The sequence below is a fragment of the Dromaius novaehollandiae genome, chromosome W (assembly GCF_036370855.1).
Source record: "Dromaius novaehollandiae isolate bDroNov1 chromosome W, bDroNov1.hap1, whole genome shotgun sequence".
NCBI lineage: Eukaryota > Metazoa > Chordata > Aves > Casuariiformes > Dromaiidae > Dromaius > Dromaius novaehollandiae.
In genome coordinates this window covers 51,408,166-51,422,238 of record NC_088130.1, presented here as the reverse complement: position 1 = coordinate 51,422,238, position 14,073 = coordinate 51,408,166, and the positions used below count along the sequence as shown (strand labels likewise).

The 14,073-nt window shown below is 41.8% G+C and overlaps 1 long non-coding RNA gene across 1 annotated transcript; it reads left to right on the top strand.

The window, feature by feature from the left end:
* The first annotated feature begins 8,353 nt into the window (after positions 1 to 8,353).
* On the top strand, positions 8,354 to 10,192 carry LOC112995777 (uncharacterized). Its single transcript, XR_003262248.2, has 2 exons — positions 8,354 to 9,076; positions 9,665 to 10,192. It is a non-coding gene; the product is annotated as an uncharacterized LOC112995777 (long non-coding RNA).
* The last annotated feature ends 3,881 nt before the right edge of the window (positions 10,193 to 14,073 follow it).

Below are 14,073 nucleotides of genomic sequence, written 5' to 3'. Positions count from 1 at the left end.
TTTCCTTCTCTGCTTTGTGTGTATTTTGGTTCACATTTACATTTCACCCTTACAGCAACACCTGTAACTTCATAAGACTTCTCCATACATTTGCACTGCAGTTTGAGCATACCCAGAAAAATCTAATGCATCCTTCACTCCTTCAATCTGACATATCCTCATTGCCTCCAACAGATATTATTTAACTATCAGCTTCTTGTTCCAAAATTTTACCTAGGAGTGCAAATATTCTAAATATACTAATACACACCAAATAGAGTCAGTGATTGGACATATCCCAGTTAGTTCAAGTTCTATCAGAAAATGCTTGCTTGCTGAGCACATACATCAATGGTTCAGTGAATATGTGCCATGCTTGAGGAACTGAGACGTCCAGAGATGACTTCCAAAACAACATTTATACTAGTAAATAAGGCCAGAAGCCTTTTTGTCATGTTCACATAGTTAGATTCTCTTCTCTCACGTAAGAGGGTGGCATTTCTCGTACTCCCTACAGAGAACAATTTATGGCCCATGATATAACCTAACCTGCCTCAGTCACTGTATGATGAAGCCAAAAATCACATCAAGTGTGCAAACAGTTGCACAGACAGATTTTGAACTCTGGCCATGATTTATTTACGTCGCTGGACACAGTTCCTGTTGCTCTGAAACAGCCTGTATGCGTGATCTGTAGTCCCAGCTCCCCGATTTCTCTATTTGCAAAGGAGCAATAAACGTTATCTTCACATCTGGACACATCCCTAGAGCAGAGTCACTCAGGATGAAGGACTCTGTAGAAGTGTTTCATCTCAGCCCTGACTGCAGCAACATCACCTTATAGCTCATCTTATTGCAGTCTGTGGCTCTAATCCGATACCACCACACATGCTTCACACCTCAGCACTACCTCGTTTTCCTGCTCTCGCCCTGCTTCTTGTCCTCGTTCCTGCTCCCACTTCTGACTGGATTTCTGCCCAGATTTTGGCTTCTTATCTTGACAGTCTGGAGATCTGATTTTTATTCCAGTTTCGTGACTGGTTCATGCTTCTTTCTCCTGCTTTGCTTGTTCTAGGTCTCTGTTTACCTTGGTCCTCAGTCCAAGGAATGTGCCCTTAGAGCAAGCAGAACTGCCTCCAGAGCCACAAATCCCAGGAGCTGTGGCCACTCTTAGAAATTGATTTCACTGAACTCAATGCAGTGGATGATTCTAAGGTTCTTTTATTTATGCCTAAGTGCAACCTGGAAGAACACAGTTCCAGCGTGGAGCTGACAAGCTGCAGAGAACCTCTGGTTCGTGAGAAATTTCTTTCCCTCCCCTCTTAGGCTCATTTTTGATCAACTCCTTGATCAAAGAATTTTCTAGTGAATTAGAAACCCTTCTTTTCCACCAATTCTCATTTCACTCAGCTTAGTCTGAGCTGAAACCACAGAATTCTCCTCCCACAGGATGACCTGCAGCAGTAAAGATAAAGCAGAGAGTTTCAGAACCATATCTGTGGTCCCACTGTTCTCCTTTTGATACCATCCATGAATGTTCCAAAGGTTAAGATGATGCCATTTAGCAGTGTAAGAGAAGCATAAATTCACATGGGGCCCAAACCTGAAACTTTTACTTGAGTATGCAATACATACATTAGTAGTTCTTTAGAAATCAGTTGGCTTATCTGCCTAATTGTGTCAAACAATTAAGTTTATTTGTATACCCTTCATTCACTTGGTTTGCATAAACTAGCACAGCTCCTTTCACCAGGGGAGCTAGGCATAGGTCCCCACACCAACTAAAGATCTGATGAGATATTTATAATCACATTCCTTATATTCTTGTCTCAACAGTGATGCAGTGATGTGCTAATGTGGTAGTGTAGTTAGTTGCTGGTGTATAAAGAGCAGCTAACTAACTACACTGCCTAATCACCACACACAACACTAGGATCAGCCTAATTTTGCAGACCTTCACAAAAATTGCTATTTCCTTCCTGAAGAGACCTTCCTTGGAGGGTTTGCAAGAATGGGATACATTCCTTACTTTGTCTGGGCGCTCCTATAACAACAGTTTTCTCTGCATTCTGTAAATAAGTGTCAAGATGAAACTAAAAGTACCACCATGTTACCTGTGGCAGTGTGTTTGATAAAAGCTTACAGTGTAATATGAGTCAAAAGGATCAACATGCTTCCAGCCTTTATCCTTCCAAGGTACAAATTATATCCCGTTAAAACTGGGTATCCTGGTAAGACTGCATGCAGTTTTTAAGCACACTGATATAGCATTCAGGCTGTTAGTAGAATATGTCATTTTAAGCCAGTTGCTAATTGATCAGTTTAAAATAAAATTTATTTTTGCCAATTATATAAAAGTTTAGATAAAAAAATCTTAAAAGTCATAAAAGTTAAAAATTTTTAAACTCTGCTTCTTTAAGAAAGCTTAAAATTGTTTGAGACCTGTTTAAATTATTTACCTATTTCAAGTGTTTATAAGCTTCCTACTACTTGTGTGTCTAACAGCAGATGAAAAACAGTCTAGATAACTAAAAATTTTCTTTCAATTCTTTGGATAACAGGAATATGAGATACAGCTATAATACCGAATACGAGCCTGACAGAAGGAAAAAAAAAATCCTCAAAGAAAACTAGTAGCGCTGCAGTTTGTTGATAGAGGTATGTGGAGCAGGACAGCAGCTGCATGTTAGCTGATGTCAGAATTTCAACCAGCTAACATACACTGCCATCCCATCACACACAGATGCACCACCCATATTCCTGGAATAGAGATGCCTGACATTTTCCAGGGTAACTGCCTTCAAACAGTGATGAGCCGGCCCTGCATCAGGTGACAGTGCATTAGTGACTGCTACATTCAAACAGAGCAGCCAGCTAACAGTACACTGCCTACCAGACACAGAGTTCATACATAATGAGATCTCCCACGAAATATCATGGGCCTGAATTTGAGAGGTCTCTTCTATTTTCTACCTGCATTCAGTATTGCTCACCTCTTGAGGTTCATGTTTCATAGCTATTCCACTTGAAACAGTGAACATTTTCACAAAATAAATGGCACAGAAAAAACTCTGATTCAGTAACAGACTTGAACTAAAGTAATAGTATAAAGTCCATGTGAAACGTGACTAGAATCAGATCCAAGACTGTCATCAAGGAACTGTAAAGTGTTGCAGCCAGTTTCTTGCCTTAGTTGTATCAGCACCAGCATGCCATGTATCACCACCAGGTTAATTAGTATCATATACACTTTATTTTATTCCTCTTCCTCCTTGATTTATGGTCATCACTGGATTCAGGATCTTGGGCTCGATGAACCCTGAATTTAACTCAGTTTGGTCAATTTTAGGTTATTTTGAAGTTATACTTGGTTACTCCATAGTGCAACTTACCTTCAGGTGATGTGCCACACTGCACCTCCATTTACAGTCATAAAATGGAGGATGCATAAAGATCCCAAGATTCAACCCCATTGATTTAGGCTGTATGGAGGTAAAATTTTACCTGCAACATCCATTCTGATGCAAAGCCGTTTGAAGTCATGCTTGAAGACAGCCAGAGTTAGATGCTTTGTATCAAAGTGAATGAGTACCAAATTTGAAACCTTTGCTTCTTAAAATCAGGTCCTGAATCACTTAAATCTTATCTCACCAGTCCTGAATTCTCAAAATAAAACAAGACACTAAAACATTTACTTGCCCTAGGGCTGCTGTTAGCAGCTACAGGAAAGCACTGGCTAATTGACTTCTGCTTGCTCCACAGTAAGAGAAGGCAACTTCTGAGTCTTCCACGACGCTTTTGAATGAAACGGTCTGGCGTGCACTTAGCAGCTGTTCACATATCAGAAACAGCCAGCTAACATGCACTGCCAGACTGATACATTCTGTTGAGTTTTGGCCATTAGCTCCCTCTCCACCCCTATCCCCACCAGATTTTTCCTATTCTAGACTCCAGTCATTACTCAGTTTAACAAAATAGCTTTTCCCACGGGATTACTTACATAAAATATTTACACGGAAGTGACATTCTCAGCATGCTGGTGACTACATTTCTGTATTGTGGTTGCATTTAAGGGTGCGCTGCTTATCTCCTGCTTCAGCATTTTCAATACGTCTATTTCCTTTTACATCTTTACCTCCCACTCCATCCATCAGCGTATTTGAATCTCACCAGAACGAGTGATACTCGTCAACTCCTTAAGGCAAGAGCTGCCTGTATTTTGCATCTTGTTTACTGTCAAGCATATTGCTGGTGATCAACAGGTATTCATCTGTGTACCTACTGTATATGCAAGTTTGTCATTAGTTCTTTTGCTCTTACCACCCTCTAAATATGGAAAAGCCAGCTTGCAGTGCCAACAAACAGACTGCTTCCTACATCCATCCAGTGACTTCTATCAAATCAGGTAACTCTGGATTTTAAATAGCAAGTACTCCCTCTAGTGCCAAAAGGAGGGAATGCCACGGCATCTGAAAGATGCCGTTTTGCCATAACTTGCAAGTTTTTCTAACATTTTATAGCCTGTAGCTAAGCAAGTGCAATAAGGATTAACAGGAGAGGAAAAATATCATTTGTCTATTCAAAGGTACTTAGATATTCTAAGTTCACCTCCTCTGCCTCTCAAAATAAGTATAAAAGGGGAACTCTAAGTGTAACACATGCAGAGAAGAGCGAATGTCTATGCATGCACTTACCTTAATTGCTTTCTGCAGGTTTTGCTTTCTGCTCCATTTAAGGTCTTTTCCAAGTGTTCTCATGACTTTTTCCTTTAAAGAGATACAGAGGCACAACACTTAATAAATGTGTGACTCTCACTGGAGCAGCAGTTTCTTCACCCTACATCACCCACCAGCCGAGCCCAGCCGCTGGCAAGACGTTATTGCCAGCCATGGCTCTCCCACGGAGGCCAAGCTCCTAGCTGCGATCCCCAGCACATCCCCAGGGCCGGGGCAGAAGATGGCAGCCAGGACCATCCTGGAAAGCACTGACCAACTGCCCATCCCCGCAGGGCACCGGCTGAGGGCAAACCCCAGCACAGTGCCTCACAGCCAACCCTCACCCCCCTCATCTTCCTCGAGGCACGTTTTTCCCCTTCCCACTCCAATCCTGCCCGGGGGCTACCGACCCCACTGCCTCCAACGGGGGGCCTCACCTACACGCAGGCCCCTAGGGCGAGACAACCTCGCAGGAAGGCGACCTATGGGCACGGTAACCTATGGGCACGGTAACCTATGGGGGAGGCAACCTACGTGCACGGCGACCGACACAGACGGCAACTTATAGCCGAGGCAGCGCGCAGGCAGCAGCGAGCCGCTGCGGCCCGCGAAGGCGGCACCAGCCAACCGCCCGCTCCCCGCTGCTGCCGCCGCCGCCCTTTAAAGCGCCGGTACGCGCGGCTGCCGAGGCGGGAACCCCCCGCCGCGGGCGCTGATTGGCCGCGCCGCGGGGGGTCCTTCGCAGGGTCGCTAGGCGGCGCCGCGGCGCTGCCCGCCCCGCGCTGCCGCCCCGCCGGCGGGACCCGGCGCGCCCGGGCGCGCGGCGGCGGCGGGACATGGGGCGCGCGGCGGCGCCGAGCAGCGCCGGCGGGCGGCGGGAGGCGGCAAAGGAGCGCGGCGCGGCGCGCGGGGCGCCCAACGGCTGTGGGGAGGCGGGAAGGCGGGGAGGGCCCCCTTCCCCCGCGGCGGGAGGCATGGCCCGGCCCCGGCAGGTGGCAGCCCGGCGGGGCCCGGGCCCCCCCCGGCCCTGGCGCGTCTCCGGGGACAGCGGCCGGCGGTCCCGAGAGCTGGAGCGGGGGCGCACCGAGGGTGCGGGGCCGCACGTTGCCTTTTGCACCGAACCTCGCTCTGTCACTTTGAGCTAGGCTTCCCGAAAGCAAAGCAGAGCAAAACTTAAAATAAACAGCACCGGGAGCAACCCAACTCATGGAAAAACACCTGTCACTGTTTAGTTCAATACGATAAAGACAGAAGTGTGTAGGAGGAAAAGCGAAGGATCGTTTTATCCTGGCAGGTGAACTGCTCATACGCTCGTTTTGTGGAGTATAGCTCGCAGGGGAACTGTACATAGCCCTTATTCGCTCATTTCAGCTCAGAAAGTTTGAGCATAAATTCGGTGGTAATAGAGTCGAGAATGTTTTTGTTGGCAGATAGGGTTTAGTTAAATCCAAAAAGACTGGAGATAGAAAATAATTGTCAGTACATATACCTTCCATATTCTAGTCAAAATCAGTTAAGAAAAAAACCCTTTTCAGCCTTTGTAATAGTGTCAGAATTTTGGAGTTACACCACTTGCTTTTTCAACTGGCAAAAGCTGAGAAACCCGATATATAAGAGATCCCATTTGCCCTTGTTCCAGCTCTTGGCTCTTATTAATCAACATTAGAAGTGTTATTTTCGCTGAGTAAAAAGTATGTCACTTTTGAAAATACATGTGGTTCCCAACATTTCCTTCATTTTCTTACAATTTTTTTTCTCCTCAAGAAGGAAAGAGATTTTTCTGAATTTCTTGTTAGAAAAGTATTATTTGACAATAGAAAATGTCTCCTGCAAAAATCTTCTCATATGAAGTCCCACTTTCCTAGTCAATTCTATTTCTATGGTTGCATATGCAACATCTAGAAAAGGACACCATGGAAGTGAGACAACAGAGGAAAATACTTACGCCTTAGTTCTAGGCAAAACTTGATATGACTGTTTTGCTGAATCAAAATGAAACTTTATTTCAAAAGTACAGTTTTATTTTCTTGCTATGTGTTTGTAAGGACAAATAGCTAAGGACACTCAATACAAAACATTTGAGTCATGCAAGATCATTTTAATACTTTCTATAAAACAAACATTACACTAAGCATTGGAAGAATTCCATCACAAAGGATTGTTTGCAACGTTTCAGATGTTCATTTAACTGAATAAGAATTCCTCATACAACAATAACGTTCAGCAAACATTGTCAACTAGTGTTACTCTGCAGAATAACTGCCTAGCAGCAGATGCTGGCATGCACTGCAAAACCAACTGATTTTAGTGCTCCATGCATTGGCAATACCCACGCAAAATGTATTTAACTGTTATCTATCAGACTGGTGTTTGGGCCTCTAATGATGCTTTTTCTCACACTGAAAAGTACCTTTCAGCTGAGCAAAACTGTTAGAATGCAATTTTACAGGAGACTAGTTTGTCTCATAGCGGGAGGAAAGGGCTCCAAGTCAGAACTCGGTGGTGGTAAGCTAGAATAAAAGCCAGAAGTCTTTCAAAGTCAACAAGACTGTGTCTGAGTGAATTAGAATTAGCATTAGTTAAACCTCCCTGGAGAAAATGTTTAAAAAATACATTAAAAAGGGTTATTCTGTCACAACACCCTTAATCCAAAATAATTATTATTCAGCAGTTCTCCAAAAGCAAATTCATTTAAAATATTTTTGTAACAATAACACAAAATGTTGATTATTTATATATTCATGCCTCAAAGAGAAATATAAATGTGCATCCAGTTTTATAAAAAAGGGATAGTTATAATTTAATGGGAAATTGTAAAACTGCTTTTTCTAGAAACCAATTACATGTTACCAAAAATCCACTGTTGAATGTGATACTGTTACTGCCATTTGCGGATACTATTGCGATGTATTTGTACTGTGGAAGCAACTCTAAGTTTCTTTGAGAATTTGTTGTTAGTCCACTATACACACATTTGATGAATGAATCATGGGCTAACACACACAAAAGTCTTGATAGCTTTCCCTATGCATGATCTTTCTCACAGCAAAGGTGACTTAGCTTATCTTCTACTGTAAATTGCTGCCTTTGCAGCCTGAGCTAAATAAATTAGCTATGGGCCAAGAGCAACACACTGGCGATTACCAGAGGCTGGGTGACACATGGTAACTTGTTAGGCCTCTTAATGATAGCTTGACTGTGTGTCTAAGAATCCAAGAGGAGAAAAGAAGATGAGATTAACGGAGCAAGGCATTAAAGAGTAAATAATGTGATCTAGCAGAATTAGTGTTACAAGCAGTGATTCCAGGGCATGAACTTTTAACTCATGCATGCACACCTCATGAGTGAGTTCTCAGGAAAGATCTGTAGGAGATTAACGTGTCCATTTGGAGGTTTTCCTCTAAGAGCTCCTTCTGAACACTGTGACTGGAAAATAGAATATATGCCAAGATATTATCTATTTGTTAGTAGCCTTAAAATCACTGGATCCTGAAATGAAGTCAATGGTAAAGAAAATTCCGAGATAAGCAGAAGTGCCGTGGGGAAGTCTGAATTGTTTGTATTTGTTAAGAATGATGTGCTGGATTATTAGCTAGGTATTATAAGATCAAGGATACCTTTAAAGCTCACTTCCTCCCTTGAAGTGCCTCATGTTTTGGAAATGATGTAATAGGTAAGAGTTCTGTTGTCACTTAGAAACTGTAACTGAATTTTAAACAGAAGAGGTTTCCTTCAGAAAAGCTGTGCACAGCTGAGCTTATAGCTTCTGAAATGCTTCCAGCATTTTACTAAAGTTTTTTCCAAGTGAGATTAAAAGGGCATCTTGATTGAGTGGCTTCATTTCTGTCTCACTGCAAACTCATTTTAGGCTCCACATTAAGGAGTCTATGCAGTCAGTTGCTCAGTTGTTTCACCTACATACTGTAACCCTGGGCTTCCAGTGTTCACTCTAGTGAATTTTTGAAGCTCACTGTAAAAATATTCCCCTCAGAAGTTAGTATGCGGCAACTGTGCAGTTTGTGCCTGCTGGCACCAGATGGTGCTGTATGATCTGCTTGGTACCTCCTTGAAAGCTGATAAGCGGATTTACAAGCGTATGTTAACTTCTTTTTTTCTCATCCATTATCCCTGAGGTCTTTTCATCCTACATTGTCCCTGTGGCCTGCACACTGCACACTAGATCTGAGTAAGATTTACCCAAGTTTTGAGTTGATATTTGAAATAGATGGGAAAGATTGTTGAACCTATTTTGGTGAAAATTTGTTTTCATTTTGCAGTTGATAAGTGAAGAGAGGTTTCTGGGGACAGAGGCTTCTAACCTCTCGTCAAAAAGAAAATGAGGTCCCAGCATTGTTAGAAGTTCACAGAGTAGAGGTCCTAAGGTATGGAAATGACTTTTTCTTCCTGTATTTATTCACTATTACCTCTAGCTTTTCAGCCAATGTCCCAGTCTTCTTGCCTGTTCAGACCTATCAGTATTGAGAGGCTTTTGAGTCAATTAGAGCAACAGTTCTCTCAGTGATATGGGGTGGACCGTGGGGCCATTCTAAGTAACTGACAATAGTAGTAGATGTTGTTTTCCATTCGTAAAAGGCAGCTTTGGCCCTGAAGTGTTTCAGACTATTAATGGCAGGCAGAGAAGGGATGGGGAAGGAAACAAACCGGAAAGGGAAGGAATTTGCCTCAGTTCACCTAGCTGATCTCTTCATATCATTTCATACTGCAGTCAACAGTCATTGTTTAGATTTCCAATATGAAATGGTGTTGACCAGCCAACTGGAATATTCTGGCAGTGAACCCACAGCTTCATTTTAGCTGTACAAAGCACGGGGTGTTAAGGCTTCCTTCAGAGGTTGAGGGGGAAAAAAGCTCCTGCTTCACTGGTGGGTCTTACCCTGAGCCATGGACTCAAGGTCTCAACCCAGCAGTCTGCTCATTAGACAAACTTCCATTTCATTTCTCTTTGCCAGCACAGCAAAAGTGGCCGTGAACGTGTGGGGAGTGAGGTCTGGAAACAACTGTCCGCTGTTCCTCCGCAACACCTCAGAGCTGAAGGGAATGACACCTCCTACATAACAAGGCGGCAAACACAAAACTGAACCTGAAACTGAAGCATACGTGCTCAGTTGTGTCACCCCAAGTATGCATGCTGCATTATCTGCATATACTGACTCACGAAAGATGGAGTCCCACCTTTATGTTTTTCTGGCTGTTGTCTGTTTGTACCACACCTTCTGCATTACTTAACCTCCTTTTATTTCCATGTTAAATTTAGCAATAATGACTAACCTACCTGGCAAGTGTGCATACATAGACTAAGAACCTCTTTAGCACAGGGAGAAATTTGTGTCAGCTGTCAGCTTCTGTCTTGTAAAAGGTTTTTTTATAGGTTTAAAAACAGAGGAGGAAAAAAGAAAAGAGCAAAACAATTTTTTTCTCTGTGTACCAAGTGTTAATTGCTGATGGGAATGCTTTTTAATAAATCATTTGACTTCTTATGTAGTATACTGTTAACTCCCAGGATTGTCAGTTTTAATGTAACCTTTAGCTTTCATAAAACAATACAATTCACAATAGATTTCTTCAGCAGCACACTATATGAGGGGAGACGAATTTCCCTGGTAAGGAAAACTAATTTGTGGTCCCTCATTCCTTGTTCAGGTGGCAGAGGAAGAGTTATCCTGCTAGGTCATCCCTTCCTGGGCCTTTCTGCTAAGTTACATTCTTCAGCGTGTACTGTCTTCTCCTGTGCACATTGAGAATCCCTTTTGGTAAGTCACTGCTACAAAGGCTGTCTTAATTAAGACTTTCAACATACCAGAATCCCATGCTGGCTTTGAGGACTGCACACAGCATACAGCTACATGTAGTTTGCCTTGGCTAAACTCCAACTCAACAACAGAACCTCTGAGTTTGTTGCCAGCTGCCATTTGTGTGCCCAAATAGCATTTCATCCTGGAATCCTGAGATTCTGGATTAATAAACTGCCAAAATGCCACTAAGAGATGGCTCTTTCCAAAATTTCTTTAGCAACTTCTACTGTTAGCACAATAATTATTATTTTATTACTAGTACCACTCTGCTATAGGTTATTATAAAATCAAGTTATGCAAAAAATAATATGACTTTTGAATAAATATGGATTGTAACAATATCCAAGGCTTGAGGCACCTGTTGCAGATGATTCTCGTCAGGTGGCCCTCTGAGATAGGACAAGATTAAATACTCATTTTAAAACCAATTGTAATTTCTCCTTGCAAGTATGCGTTAATCAAATAGTTGCTGTCAAGTCCAGCTCCACCAGCTGTGGTATCCGGCTTTTTTTTTTAATCCTTTTTCGGGCATTTTTATGCTAATGACTGAATTTAGAAGAACACCAAATTGGGGAATAGGAAGTCAGAGGTCAAAGTGGTTTATTTCAAATTAACAATTTTAACATCTATCTTCATTTTTGAAAGGGTGTGTTTTTTCCCCTATGTGTTCTCATTACCACTAGATTATTCATGTGTGCTCATGTGATTTTCAGTATGATATGGCACACCAGTCTCTCAAAAGATTTAAGAAGCATGGCCACTGAAAGAGCACAGTGAGAGAAATGCAGCTTGGATGGTCTCTTCTCCTTGTTTTCAAGTGCAGGAAGCATATTGAGAAGAAATGCACTGTTACTGCCATTATCATGTGCTATGAACTAAGCTGATAAAAAAAAAAAGAAACACTGAAGATGTAAGAGAGGAAGGATATTTACAAGCCTTTAAAAAAGAACTTTTTTTTGAAACATGGGAACTTACAGTTCTTTTTTAAGGTGCAGCTTTGACTTCAGTGAGGGCTGAACTACCACTACTGTGAAGGGGAGATGAGAGGTGAGCTTCTACCCAGTTGTGGACAGTGGTATCCTCTAAGGGACTGTCTGAGGACTCACCAGATTGGGACATAAAATCCAAACTGGCAGTGAAGTACAGCTGAGCTGTGAGGAAAGCAGTTCCATGAAAGCCAGACAAGTTATTTGAAATAATTTTCCATCTAAAATTGATTTTTTTTTTTTTTTTGCCAAAGAAATGTTCCTGAAACTATAGTGTATCTCCTACCACTTCTCATGGAAACAAGTCTCTGGGTTTAGTTTCAAAAGATGATATTTAGGGAATGAGGTCTGATTATATTTTAAGCTGGTTTTGTTTAAAATGTATTTTCATTTTTTCAGTTGTATACTACACTGAAAACAGGTCAGCAGTTACAACCACACAAAATATCACTCATCAAGATACAAACTTCAGTGAATCCATGGTTTAGTTACACAGTGTCAATAGTTTAGTTATGTATTGTTAGATGACTGTACTTCTGATATCTTGAGACTGTGTTCTTACAGTCAAGTACATCAAAAAGTTCATGTGTTGAAGGTATGTAATTCATACCTAACTAACTGTGTAATTCATCTATTTCAATTCTTCCAGCTTTTAATGCCTTTAAAACCCTTTCTTGAGATTCAGTGCATGAGTATAGGTTGAATTATCTCTGTCCAACCGTAGTATGCCAAATCCTCTCCCCTCACAGCAGTTGCAAGCCTGTTGCAGCTCCCTTCAGAGGGAGTGTGTCTCCAGTCCTGCAAAGACCTCGGAACAGTTGGATTCCTGAACCAACCCAAAGGCCCACTGAGGCAAAGGGGACCCTGTCTGAATGTCATGAGGAGAAATAAACTTGATAACGAAAAGGCAGAGGAAACATAATACAAACATATGTTCAAATGGGACTATTTTGGGGACTATCAGATCAGCCAAGAATATAATAGTAGAAAGCATTTATCAATAAATATGTCCATAGCTGTATGTATTAGTAACACCTTCCACACAAACTTAACCCAGGGTAAGAGGTTCACCTACTATTTTTAGCCTCAGCTTCTCCTGTCTTCCTTTTGCTTATATTTTGGGGGTGTGAGTCCAAAGGTCTGTGTCCTGCTAAATGCACTTCCGCATTTCACACATCTGAATGTCCTGGAATGTATGTGGCCCATTGCTGTGATAATGCAAATACACATTTGGTAGCTCTACTTAGAGTTCTGAAGAATCTTTTACATACGTGCTGCGTACATGCCTCTGTCAGCTATGCAGTCATCTCTAGAAAATTGACTAATTGCAAAGGAAATAACAGGTGGAAGTGTCCTAAGAGAAGAAGGAAATGAATCAGGGCTTTTAGAAAGCCAAGCACTGACGCATCACAGGCTAGATAGTTCCTTTGTAGCACTGTCTACCTCCCATCCCACAAAATAATTCAGAATGCCCCAAGGATGCAAACAACCAGAAGAAGACAAATTGAAATGTCTTAGAAAACCTCCTTCATCTGTTTCTTGCTAAACGGTAGCTATTTGAATTCAGTACTCCATCCCCCAAAATTTGGTAGGGAACCAGAACCAAAAGTGTGAAAGTGTTTTATAAAAGGCACAGCTCTAGCATAGATGGAACTGTTATGTTATAACAACAAGTGACAGTCCATTTCTGGACTAATATGATTGATCCAAGAACATTCCCATCAAATGTTTTACAGGAACCTGTCTCTGCTTGCTTTATTTCTTTCATACAATATAGTATCTACATCATAAAAATAACCATGGATAACAAGTATGAATCTTATTAAATTCAGTGAGATGGTAATGAAAATGCTAGTTAAATTGGTGATTTGATAGTTATGCATGACTAGAGAAACTTTAATTGCACTTGGCCCTTAGAATTTGATCCTGCACTGATCCTCCATATAATCCTGGAAGAATGAGATTATTCAGACCATTGCAGGATCAGAGTCCCAGTCCAAACCCTCAAGTAGAAATATTCTGAGGCAGTTGTGAGAAAACACCTATTTGAACTTCCCAGGGAAAAAAGTAGAAATCATGTACTTTGGAAGGTGATGATAGTGATTTGGTTTCTTCCTTCTCCTTTATCCTACCACATAAAGGTAATACTTAACTCCGCTTTTCAACTTGTATGCTTGATCTCATATGTGTCGGTGGATTATTGTTCCTTCAAATATGTTTCATTCTTGTTCGAGGAGGATGAAGAGAGTGAGAAGAACAGTATTTGGCCAAGGCGTAGTCATAAAAACAAGGGCTGGTTTCAAATGCGCTGTAACACTGCTGGATCAAGCAAAAGTACAGCACAGTGAACTTGGCCCTTTATGTTTCTGCTGAGAGACTGTTCTATGACACGAATGTCTTAGTGGGCCCATTTTAGAGCAGTTACCAGCAGGCCTGCAATTCTGAGGTGCGTATGCCTTCTCTATGTCCTCTGCACATGCAGCCATCCCGTAGGTCGTCTGCCTATGGAATGTGTAGCACCTTAGTCTGTGCCATGTGGCAGAATATGTTGTAAGGAAAGGAAGTTTTTCCACTTCAGTT